An 11843-nucleotide genomic window follows, 5' to 3' on the forward strand; every position below is an offset into this window, starting at 1 on the left:
TTGTCTGCTGGTTTGAAGGAAGTGGATTTGGGCCTCTTGTCAAGGATTACATCGTCCTTGTCCATCGTAGAGCGTAGAGTAGTCAGTTCCTCGGCCGCCAGGGCCTCGGATAGCGCCTCGAGGGCTAGTGATGCGGTTTTCTTTTCGGTGCGGAGTGCTATATCTGGATCACTGGTTATAGTGATAACTCTGTTGGGCCTTGGCATTTTGAGCTTCATGTACCTTTAATGGGGTATAGCTTGAAAGCGGATGAATGCTTCTCGCCCTAACAGGGCATGATATCCGCTGTGGAAAGGTGCCATGTGGAAGAGCAACTCTTCGGACCTATAGTTTTCCAGCGTGTCGAATACAACGTCGAGTTTGATCCTCCCCGAGCTTATTGCTTCTCGACTAGGGATGATGCCTTGGAAAGTGGTGCCGCTTTGCTCAATGCGACTCTTGTCCACCTGCATTTTTTGGAGTGCGTCTTCATAGATGAGGTTTAATCCGCTGCCACCGACCATGAGTACTTTGGTGAGCCGAAAGCCGTCTACTATTGGGTTTAAGACCAAAGCGGCTGGTGCTCGAACTGATCTGGCCCTTGGCTCATCGTCGGCAGTGAAGGTTATCGCCATGTCATTCCAAGGATTTACTGCTGCTACCTTGTTTACTTCGACAAGGTTGCGCAGTGTTCTCTTGCGCTGGTTGTTGGAAGAGAAGGTCTCGAAGACCGTAAAAACATTGAGATCGGCGTTCTCCGAAGAGTGCCTCTCTTGGGGAATGCTGGTGAGGATGGCCTCACCGCTCTTAGCCACCTGCCGGAGTACCCAACATGCCCGAAGGCTATGTGTTGGTTCACTATTCGGTGTTGTGTTTATCTAGCAAGGTTTATCGAGCAGATCGTCGAGGATAGTTCTGTGTCCCGTAAAGGGATTTGCTCTTTTGTCCATGGGATGATGATCACATACCCCATAGGGGTGCACCCTTTTTGTCCGTCCGGTGGGCTGCTTGAAGGTGGGAGGATCCCACCGAGTTGTTTGTGCCCTCCAAGTACTTTCCATTGCACTAAACTTCTGGACGATGTGTGCCAGATCTGAAAAGTGTGGTATGCGTTGGCGGTTGAGGGCGTTAAGGATTCTCTCATCCGTGCAATTGCGGAGAAATATTGAAACTGCGTCATCATCACGGTGGTCCTTGATCTTGTCTTTAACAAGGAGGAACTTGGCCCAAAAGTGGTGGACTATTTCCTTAGGTTGCTGCCGCATGTACATTAGGTCGCATACATCTGAGTTGTTTGGGGAATATTGTATGTGGTGTGTGGGCGAGCTGAAATCCGAATCCTGACCCATTGTTGCATCCAAAATTTGAAGAATCTGTGAAGTCACCGGTCCAGGGTCCGGAGCGTCCTGGCGGTCTTCAGGCTCAATGCCCGGTTCTATGTTTGGAGGACATGAGGTCTCTTCCTGAAGATGGGTATCTGGCTTGTGCAACTCGGAAATCCGAACATAGTTTGTTCTCAACTTGGGAGAGAAGTATCATCGGCCTGTTCTTCCACGACCGCTACCATATGGGTGATCGGCGGGGACCTGATTTCCCTCTGATCGGGTTTAAGCCCAATCCGATCGTAGTTTGTTGCTACTCCCAGGGTGGTGATGCGTTCAAGTAGTTCATTTAAAGATGAAATATCTGCTGGATCCATCTTTTCGGGGTGTTCAAGGTCGACATGAAGACAATGTTTAGCGATTTCGAGGGCCGCCCTTGGCTTAAAGGCCATATGGGCACCCATGGTGAAACCACCGAGCTGGAGGAATTGTCCCGAAGCTAGGGTTTCTCCTAAAGTGATGTTGTCGTTAATGATGAGGCGAGCCATCAATCCCACCGTCGACAGCACAGTGGAACTCTCAATGGGAGCACCAATGTCGGTGTCAAAACTAGCCGATCTTGGGTAGGCGGTCCAAAACTGTGCGTCAGAGGATCGAAGGAAACAAGAGATGAGGGCGACATGATGTTTACCCAGGTTCGGGCTCTCTTAATGGAGGTCTAACCCTACATCCTACTTGATTGTATTTGATCAATATAGCGGTTACAAGAGTCAATCTACCTCAAGATCGTAATGGCTAAACCCTAGATGTCTAGCCTATGTGATTTGCGGTAGCCTCTACGAACTAATCCCCCCGGTTTATATAGTCATCGGAGGGGCCTACAGACACTACAAAAAAATACACTTCCATGATGATACGTGTTTGTCACAATAGGTCGTGTTTTTTGTCATGCACGTACATCCATGACGATTTTATGAGAGAATCAAGATAGTCATACATGTGCTGTCGTAGAAGTGTTCCATGACATTACCAAAATTATCATCATGGAAGTGTCCACTTCCATAACGATAAATCGCGCGTCACAGAAGTGCTTTCGTCAAGGGTGACCGACACGTGGCATCCACCGTAACGGAACGCCGTTAAGCTATCGGGTCGGGTTTTGGATCCGATAACCCATTAACAGCCCCGACCAATGGGAAATTTCCACGTGTAAAATTCTTATTGGCCGGACGAAACACGTGTCAGCTCGTCAGTGGGTCAGATAGGCACCTATGATATGTCGACACGTTCCACGGCCCACCACTGGCCCATTTAGCTAATAAAGCCGGCCCGTTTGACTTGGTCAAAAGTTAATGGGCTGGCCCATGAAAAGCCTGTTAACGGTCTCTTCGCAAATAGCCCATTTTACGGCCCGTTAACTCACGGCCTGTTAGGCCCTAAAGGAAATCGGCCCAACAACGTCATGTGGGCCGTCGAATATAACACCAGCCCATTTCACTTTCGGCCCATGTATGGCCCACGACGTCTTTTGGCCCATATGGGGCCTTCGTATCTTTCGGCCCTTTACAGGCCCATGGTGACTCTAGCCCATAATGAACAGTAATTTTCTTTATACCCGTTAACGGCCCGTGATTTACATGGGCCGTTTCCAGCCCGTGTTAGCTTTCGGCCTATTGACGGCCCATACGTTCTTGGGCTCCTTTTCGGCCCGTTACTGGCCTGTTTGCCTAATGGGCCAAATTCGGCCCATGGCAAGAGTCGGCCCGTTACTAGCCTATTCCCCTAATGGGCCAAATTCGGCCCGTGGCAAGAGTCAGCCCGTTACTGGCCTGTTACCCTAATGGGCCAAATTCGGCCCGTTTCTGGCCTGTTAACCCGTTGCGCTGTTTCCAGCCTGTCCTATATTATAGCCCATTAACGACCCGTTATGCCTGTGAAAGAATTAAGCCTTTGTTGTCCTAAGGCCTGTTAATGGCCTGTTACCGTGCTGGGCCGATACCAATTACGACTGATTACGGCCCATGTAGACTCATTTATCCGACAGCCCGAGGCCCACCGATTACGGGCCCATTTATCGACGGCCTGTAGGAGACCCATGGATCCTACGGCCCGTATATGGCCCATGGTAGTTGCGGCCACTAGCAAACCAGGGAAAAAGAAGACTATGAAATAAATAAGGCCGAAACTAACGCTAGGCCATTAAGGCGATTGCACAGATTACATCCACTCGGCATCAAAGATCGCCACCAGTGCAAATATAGGGAACACCCTACACTATACAAAAATGGCTTGATGTTTTCTTCAGCCGGTGGCTGCACGTTAAGAATAAATTTTGTATCACACCAAAACAAATTACAACTATATAACAAAAGGAAGGTTGGCATAAAACTTAACAATCTAGCAGATAAATGCACCACAAGAAGTTTAGAAGCTCAGTTCATTTGACCTGACTGTTATCATTTCATGTTGTATTGTCTGATGGAGCACCATAACCCTCGCCTTCATTTTCCCTAGGCTCCTGAACAACATAACAAATGTCTGATAGTCTGGTTTCAAAACCATGCATATCTTGACGACATTGAGCAATGTTTCTCCTTGTTTCACAAAGGGTCTCTGTTGGGAATGGACTTGTGTCTGGAGCACAGATACAACATTGCTTTGAGCTTTCATATCTTGATCATGAGGTAGTTTGGACGATATTGCCTTAACAACCAACCCAGTATTACGGAGAACATGCTTTTGGCACTGTTAGTGGACAGGTACTGACCCACTGCAGCAAGAGCTGACATTGCGGTTATAGTTGCCTCGCCACCTTCAGAAGGTGGCGGTTCCACCATTTTTTCCATAGCTCGCTGAAAAGTTGAGGTTTTACATTAGTAGTACCAGAACAGAAGATATTAAGGAGGCAGCAAAACCAAAAAAAATAGCTTTGGTCTATATACATAACTTATTCTGGTGAACCCATGTAAAATATTAGTTGTATTTAATTGCAAAGTACATAATAAAACCAGGTTCCAAACATATGACCATGTACCATCACAAATGTATTGTCTATTTCTTCACATTGTATTGAGGGCTAAGGATAAAGAGACAAAGTTTATAATACAGTAAGCATAGTATGACATCATTCGTATCACAAAACAACTGAGAACAGACAAACATGCAATTGTAACGTTGTGTGGGCAAGTCCAGCAGGGAACTAGATTACGGGTCAAGATCAAAGGAACATCACTCCTCTCTTTTAAACCTTGTAAGGTGCAATGATATGGTAAGATAATTGTGTATAAAATTGAAAAGAGTAATAGACATTGGCTGCAAACCATGCAGTTCAAGGCACAAGTCAGAGTAAGTAGTAGTTAAAAGGCATGAGGATTAAGGACTTATAACAACGGCTTTGACTGGTGTAGTCAAGCCCTTCTTCTTGCTGGTGTGACAGTCCTTGAAGATTTCCACATCATTTGGTTCAAGTACTTTTTGGTCCTTGCGGGCTTTCCTCTGCATTTCGAACAAGTCAATATAGATCTGATAATATGGTACAGCAAAAAGAGTGAAACATCAGCTAATTACAAGAGCCTCGCAGTGTGCAATATAGCTACGAGATCCTGTCGTCTGTTGGTATTTCACTTTCGTATGGTTGGCCTTGTTCTTTGAACAATTCACCTACGAGAAGATAGATTTGTGTGGCACATGCGTTAGTAGGACTTCAATATGTGATCTGATCACATATATATAATGTACCTGATGCTTCAGACCAGACCAGTGTTTAACAAGGCCCCTCCATTCTTCATCTGATATATTTTCCATTAGAGATGTTTGGGAAAGTTCACTGTTAGCCTTGCCTTCAAAGTGAGTTTTCCTCAAGTTATACCGATACTGTCGCAGAGCAGACTTGAAAACATGGGTGCAAGTTTGTCTGGTTGCATCATCTTGGCTATCCAACTTGAACCTCATTTGTTGAAAATTATGGGAGTCTCATTATCAGCAACCTAGAAAGTATGGGACAGAGCAAGACGATATTACTACTTTCCATACATAACCATACTTACAGATAAATGGTCGAGGAAGGTGTTGAACTGGGTTTCGTCTTTGTCATTCCTGTACTAAATCCATGTTGGGAGGATACGTACATGACACCTAACGGCAACCGCTGCCTTTGATACTAACCTGGCTGACTCTGTAGCATCACGTGGCCTTTTTAAACCTTCCTCAAAACGGATCTCCATTCTTCCTCCTCTAGATTTAGTTAACCTATCGAGCATTATCCCTGATGTTTGTTTCCTCTTGCGCCTAGGTGCTAGTCCAACAACGAACATTGGAAGTGTTAGTGTACATCAAATTGTGAGACTACATATAAAGAAGCATGCAACTATAACTTGACTCCAGCAACTACCTTCTTGCTGTTGAAGCTCACAAGGCTCATCTGATATTGCCAACTCCTCTTGTGTCAAGAGTGCTTGGGAAGTAGTGTCAGGTGGCAAGGGAGCTTCGGAACATGCTGCTAGCTTAGTTGATGCACGAGTAAGTCGTGCAGCTGGTAGTACTGTGGTACGTGTTGCAAGAACTAGGGCTCTCTCTGCTTGTTTGGTGGTAGCTATTTGTTTCTGTTTGGCTTTTTTGCAACTCGTGTAGCATGGGATCCTGTGTTTGTAGAATTTTCCACTGGACTTTGACCTTCTATTGCACCATCAGTACCAGCAGAATCTACAGGATTCATCCGCTTCTCATTGCCTGCCATTCTATGTTTCTTCCTCTTTCTCTGTGCCATGTTAAGTCAAGCCGACAAGAAAAACGAACAACAATTTAGTTCTTCAGAATAAATTGATGCGTGATGCAGATGAACTGAACTTTGATGTTAGACAACCACATGATAGGAGGATGTAATATGTATGAAAAACAGGACGGAAGAGATAACCAGAACTATGATGTGTAAACTAAGAAGAAGACATTTCACCAAATTAGAAGCAATGCAATGGAAGGTAGACACCATATGAAAGATGCTACAAATATCACTCTGCCAAGTTAACAGTGTCTCATCATAAATGGCGTTTAAACAAATGTGAAGCAGTACAAGAAATAAATCATGTGCAAGATGCAAACAACATCACACTACCATGTTAGAGGTCTCTCGTCATTAGTGCCATTGCATATTCACAGCATTGCATATTCACAGCTTATGATGTGTAAACAAAGAGAAGGAATTTCAACAAATTAGAAGCAATGAAAGCTAGACACCATATGAAAGATGCAACGAATATCACTCTACCAAGTTAAAACTGTCTCCTCATAAGTGACATTTCAACAAATTAGTAGTACAAGCTAGAAAAGATTGTGAGATGTAACATATATCACACTCCGAATTCAAACGTGTCTTATGATAAGTGATTGTTGCAGGTTACACAACAGTAGTAATTTGATGTAACAACATGGTGTGATAGACAGATATTGTATGTTCTAGAAACAGGAACACGTGTCTTACTCAAGTATAATGTGTAAAGTAAGCAGATGGAATTCAACAAAATTAGAAGCAATACAAGCTAGACATCACACATAACAAGCAACCACATATAACAGTGCCAAGTTAGAGGGAGCACCTGTGATGCTGCACTAGGGGAGACATGCTCATCATAAACACAACTTTGTTGAGTGTCTATGCATGTGTTGTCTTGGAAATCATCTTGGGGGTGTGGAGGAGTAGAAACTATAGAGGCCCTCCGTTCGGAAGGAGCACCTTTATCCGTTGCCTTGCTAACTTCCTTCCGCTTTATTGATTTTGAATTGTCAAGTAAAACCGACAAGAAAAAGAAATAAAATTCTCTCTTCAGAACTCATTCATGCATGATACTGACAATCACTACTTTGATGTAAGGCAAACACATGATACCAGGATGGAATATGTACAAAAAACAGGACAGCATGGCATGTTCAAAACAGTTTGTGTAAACTAAGAAGAAACCATTCCAGCAAATAAGAAGCAATGCAAGCTAGACACCACATGAAAGATGCAACCAATATGACTCTGCCAAGTTAAAAGTGTTCCATCATAAATGGAATTTCAACAAATTAGAAGCAGCACATGCTATAAATCATATGAAAGATGCAACTAATATCGCACTGCATATACTAAAGGTGTCTCGTCATGTTGATTGATGCGGGATACAAAAAAACAATATTTTTATGTAAGGACATGCTAAATAGACAGATGTAATATGTACTAAATACATGAAGGCATGTCACATTAACAGGTACTCCCTCTGTTCCTTGATATAAGGTGTATAGATTTTTGAGAAAAAGTCTGAAATATAAGGTGTATTGAGTTGCACCACTCGTCTGAATAATGCTTTTAGGGATTTGACTACATTTCCTTATATTAGGCAAGCTCCTCTATTTTCTCATGTCAATTAGTTAGGTGTAATCTCGCCCAAAACTTGGGAAATTTTCCCTCCACATGCATTCTTTAATTTTCGTGCCAAAAACTATACACCCTATATTAAGGAACGGAGGGAGTATAATGTATAAGCTAAGCAGACTAGCACATGCAGTTTAACCAGATTGGAAGAATTACAATCTAGACACCATTTGCAACATGCAACCACATATCACGCTGCCAAGTTAGATCAAGCACCTACGATGCTAGTGCAGGGGAAATGTTGTAATCAACTACAGAGCTACATTCACTATCTTCATCTAGCATTTCTGTTTCTTGAGAATCATGTCGGGAGGCTGACGCTGCATTCTTTAAATGAGGAGTAGTCCCGTTGCCTGTCTGCCTCTTCATAAGTGATTGATGAGGGATACACAAGAACATTAGTTTGATGTAAGAACATGGTTAATACACAGATGTACTAGTATGTACCAAAAACAGAAAGGCATGTCATATTCAAAGGTATAATGTGTAAGCTAAGCAGATGCAATTTAACCAAATTGGAAGCAATACAAGCTAGACATCCGGCTGGAGTGGTGAGCATGATCATCTAGGACCTGAGAGCCTGGTGGGAGGTGGGCTGCTTCGCCACCATCGCAGCCTTTTAGTTGGCTTCCAGGTGATGCCTATCGTTGCTGGGCTTGTCACTGGCTCGGCCAGTGCCCTGACTAGCTATTTTTCTTCTCGTGCTCACGGGATGGTGGTTCATGTAAAAAAATATCTTTACTTATCTTAACGACTTTGGCCTTTCGAATACAAGCTAGACACCATATGGAACATGCAACCACATATGAAACCACGAAGTTAAAGCAAGCACCTGGGATGGTGGTTCATTGCGAGCGAGGTCATCAACTCCAGAGCTACGTTTACCATCTCCATGTGCTGACACTGCACCCTTTATAGCGCTGTATCGTGTCTTGCCTACCCGCATACGAAGCTGGAGCAACTTCTCTCTTTTCTTTTTGGCTTCTCTCATGGCAGCAGAGTCTGAAATACCCTTGCATAAAAACACAATAGTGAGAGTAAGGGTGAAGTGTGTGCAGAACTAGTGCACTATAAAAGTAGCAGATAGCAGGTGGCTGAAAAATAAATGACAGGAGACATATGATAGCTCTACAAACATTGCATGGCAAAGAAAATTAGATTCTACTCCATATGATTTTGTAGTATATGAGCACAGGAAATGCAGGTACTCCTCTAGCACACCACCACATGTGGTCATATCTAAGATAACAGTCAACTGAAAATAAATAGGTCAGTCGATTTTTTAATGAACCGTCCTATCTATAAGGAACGGGCAGATGGCCTTCTTCTACCTCCCGCCAGTCACTGTTGACGATCTTTCTCGAACCGCCAGCGACCACCGGCCCAGACCCCTGCGTCCGCCGCCCCGCCCTCCCATCGACCTCACACCACCGCCGCGCTTGGCAGCGCCCCCAGGCCATCCCTTTAATCCCGGCCGACCTCCAGATTGGGCGCCAGTAGCTCTAGGCCGCACACGCCCCTAAGATAAACACCAAGGCACTGTTTCCCCGGTGTAATAGGCGTACTAGCGCCTGTTACACCGGGGAATGCTTCCGTTAATTGGGAATCAACTGGCCAGAAATTGAAATTCAGGGGGGCGACGGACATCTAGCTAAGGTGAAATAGTATATGAGGAGAAACCTTGTGCATCGCGAGTTACTAGGAACATCTAGTATCAAGAAGAAGCGGTCAACTAGTGTCTTCTGTAGGATGAATACCGTGCAAGTAGAGACGTAAGATTTTCACGAATAAGGGAAGATGAGTACCTTTTTCGGTTGCCGGTGTGGTCACCTCCACATGTTGCACCGATCTTCTTCTTTTTACCAGGGTAACCGATGTTCTGGAGGGCGCAGGCTTGGACGAACCCATGGCCAAATTGTTGACTGTGTTGTCATGGCCGTATGTCGGCGGAGGGGAAGCAGATCCGAGGCGGCGAAGGACGGCGTAGCAGGAACAACTCCAGTGCGGTGGAGGGTGGCGAAGTTGGAGCGGCACGATGAGGTGCATGACAGCATGGTTGAACTGGCTCGGGTATGGACGGCTCGGCCTCGGCCTCAACTACTAGCCGTGGAGGGCGTTGCGGTTGAGGTTGCGGTGGACAACGACATCGGGGTATCGGCTCCGGCGTGATGGAGGAGGGCGGTGGTTGATGGGTGGGATGGGGTGGCGGACGGAGGACGCCGGGGTTTCGCGGCTGGTGGAGAGGTAGTTTTGGCGCGCACGGAGTATGAATGGGGAATCGGACGGGTGGGGGGAACCAAGTTTCGGTCTGGGACGCGCTTGTTTTTGGCTTTTTTGAACAGAAGATGGGACGCGCTTGTTTGAAATTTGGGTAAAGTACAAACTTTGCCCCCTCTTAAATTTCGGACCTACCGTGGGTCGGTGGTAGGATGGTAATCCCAGGTGTCCCAAATAGTGGGCGGGAGCGATTTCGGCCGTGCGCATGTGTGCTTAGGCGGCCATTGTGTATGAATGTTTTTCGGATGCGGTTGCGTGGCGTCTAGATGAAGCTACAAACCTACCCCGGTTTAGACCTTTGGACGTCGGGCCGGTAGGTTTCACGGGTTGGAGTTATTAGAAAAGTAGTTTCCTTGTACTACCAAACATTGGTCTCACGCGGTTTCGGGCGAGTAGAGGCTCTTTTGGCGCTTCGTTCGAAATTTTGAAACACAAGCATTCACGTTTAGACTACTCTTGAACTATGAGGATTGACCTAAATAGACAACGTTATATTTGACCTTGTACGTTTCAAAACCTCATTAAATTATCCGCTTCTTTTTGAAATTTTGACACTTGAAAATCCTATAACTACGATTATTTTGGAATGGAGGAGCTAAATTTGAATCTATTTTGTACACAACTACATATGCTATTATGTACAAAATCAGAGCAAAGATTGGTGACCCCATAATTTAGGTATGGTTTACAAATGCCATGATATCAAATTCAAATAATTGAATGGACTTCATGTTGAATTCGATTTTTTAAACCACCTTAAGTTGAATTCAAATGTATGCTAGTTCATAGGTAGCTATTTATAATGTCCATTGTGTAACTTTCGTATGTATAATGTGCTTTACACACACAACAAGAACTATACTCATGTTTATATTTGATTGCTTAAGCGATGCATTGTCTGGAGTTCAAAATACTAACTATGTGGATCAATTGTGTCGAATAATAACATAGACATGCTCAAATTCGATAGAATCTAGATGTCTGATGGATCAATGACCGCTCCTTACGTGAATTTCAAATATCATGATCCCATCCTAATATTTGGATACAATTTATATCTTTAATCAATGTGTAAAGCAGTCTTTTACGTGTAGTTTCACTCTCCATCGGTGGTCTCTCACACATGCTCACACACTCTCTCCCGAGGTGTCTTTCTCGCACACATGCTCTAGATATAACCCTCCCTCCCTCTCGTAACCATTTACAACTGTTTTCACTAACCTTTATCACAAGCACTCTTCCTCTCGCAAACATACACACGCACAATCCTCATCGACCCTTTCTATATACATGGACCTGCCTACGTGTCTCATGTATGCATATTATCTTTACGCCTGTCTCTCACGCATTTTCTCACACCTCTCTTCCTAATCGACGAGTATGATTCTAGTCGAGCATTCTGTAGGATGCCCCTTAAAGTTAGGTTGGATGAATAGTAATATCAGAGATAAAGGGGTTACCTTAGTCTGAGAACCTAGGGTTACAAATCCTAGCCGGCTTTGTCATGGACACAGAGTCCTTCACAATTCTGCTATCTTTGTCTTGTACAACTAGTCATCCATGGGTCTTCCTAAATGCGTCACGGGCCGACCAATGTGGCGCAGGACGGAACCGAACGAAGGGCCTCACCTCGACCAACCGGACCTCACGCGGTGACACACCCTCTGCCCCCACGTCTCATTATCTTCTCACACCCACACATACCAACACAAACATCACACACACAGAAAATTTCTTGTGGTGCCTCTATCCCCCCTCCCCTTGCATATACACACTCAAGGGAATGGAATCTCTTGTCGTGACGTCATATTCGTCTCTCTCTCTCTAGATCACTATCATTTCTCATGGTATCTCTCCCA

This window comes from Triticum dicoccoides, chromosome 5A (genome assembly GCF_002162155.2).
Source record: "Triticum dicoccoides isolate Atlit2015 ecotype Zavitan chromosome 5A, WEW_v2.0, whole genome shotgun sequence".
Taxonomy (NCBI): domain Eukaryota; kingdom Viridiplantae; phylum Streptophyta; class Magnoliopsida; order Poales; family Poaceae; genus Triticum; species Triticum dicoccoides.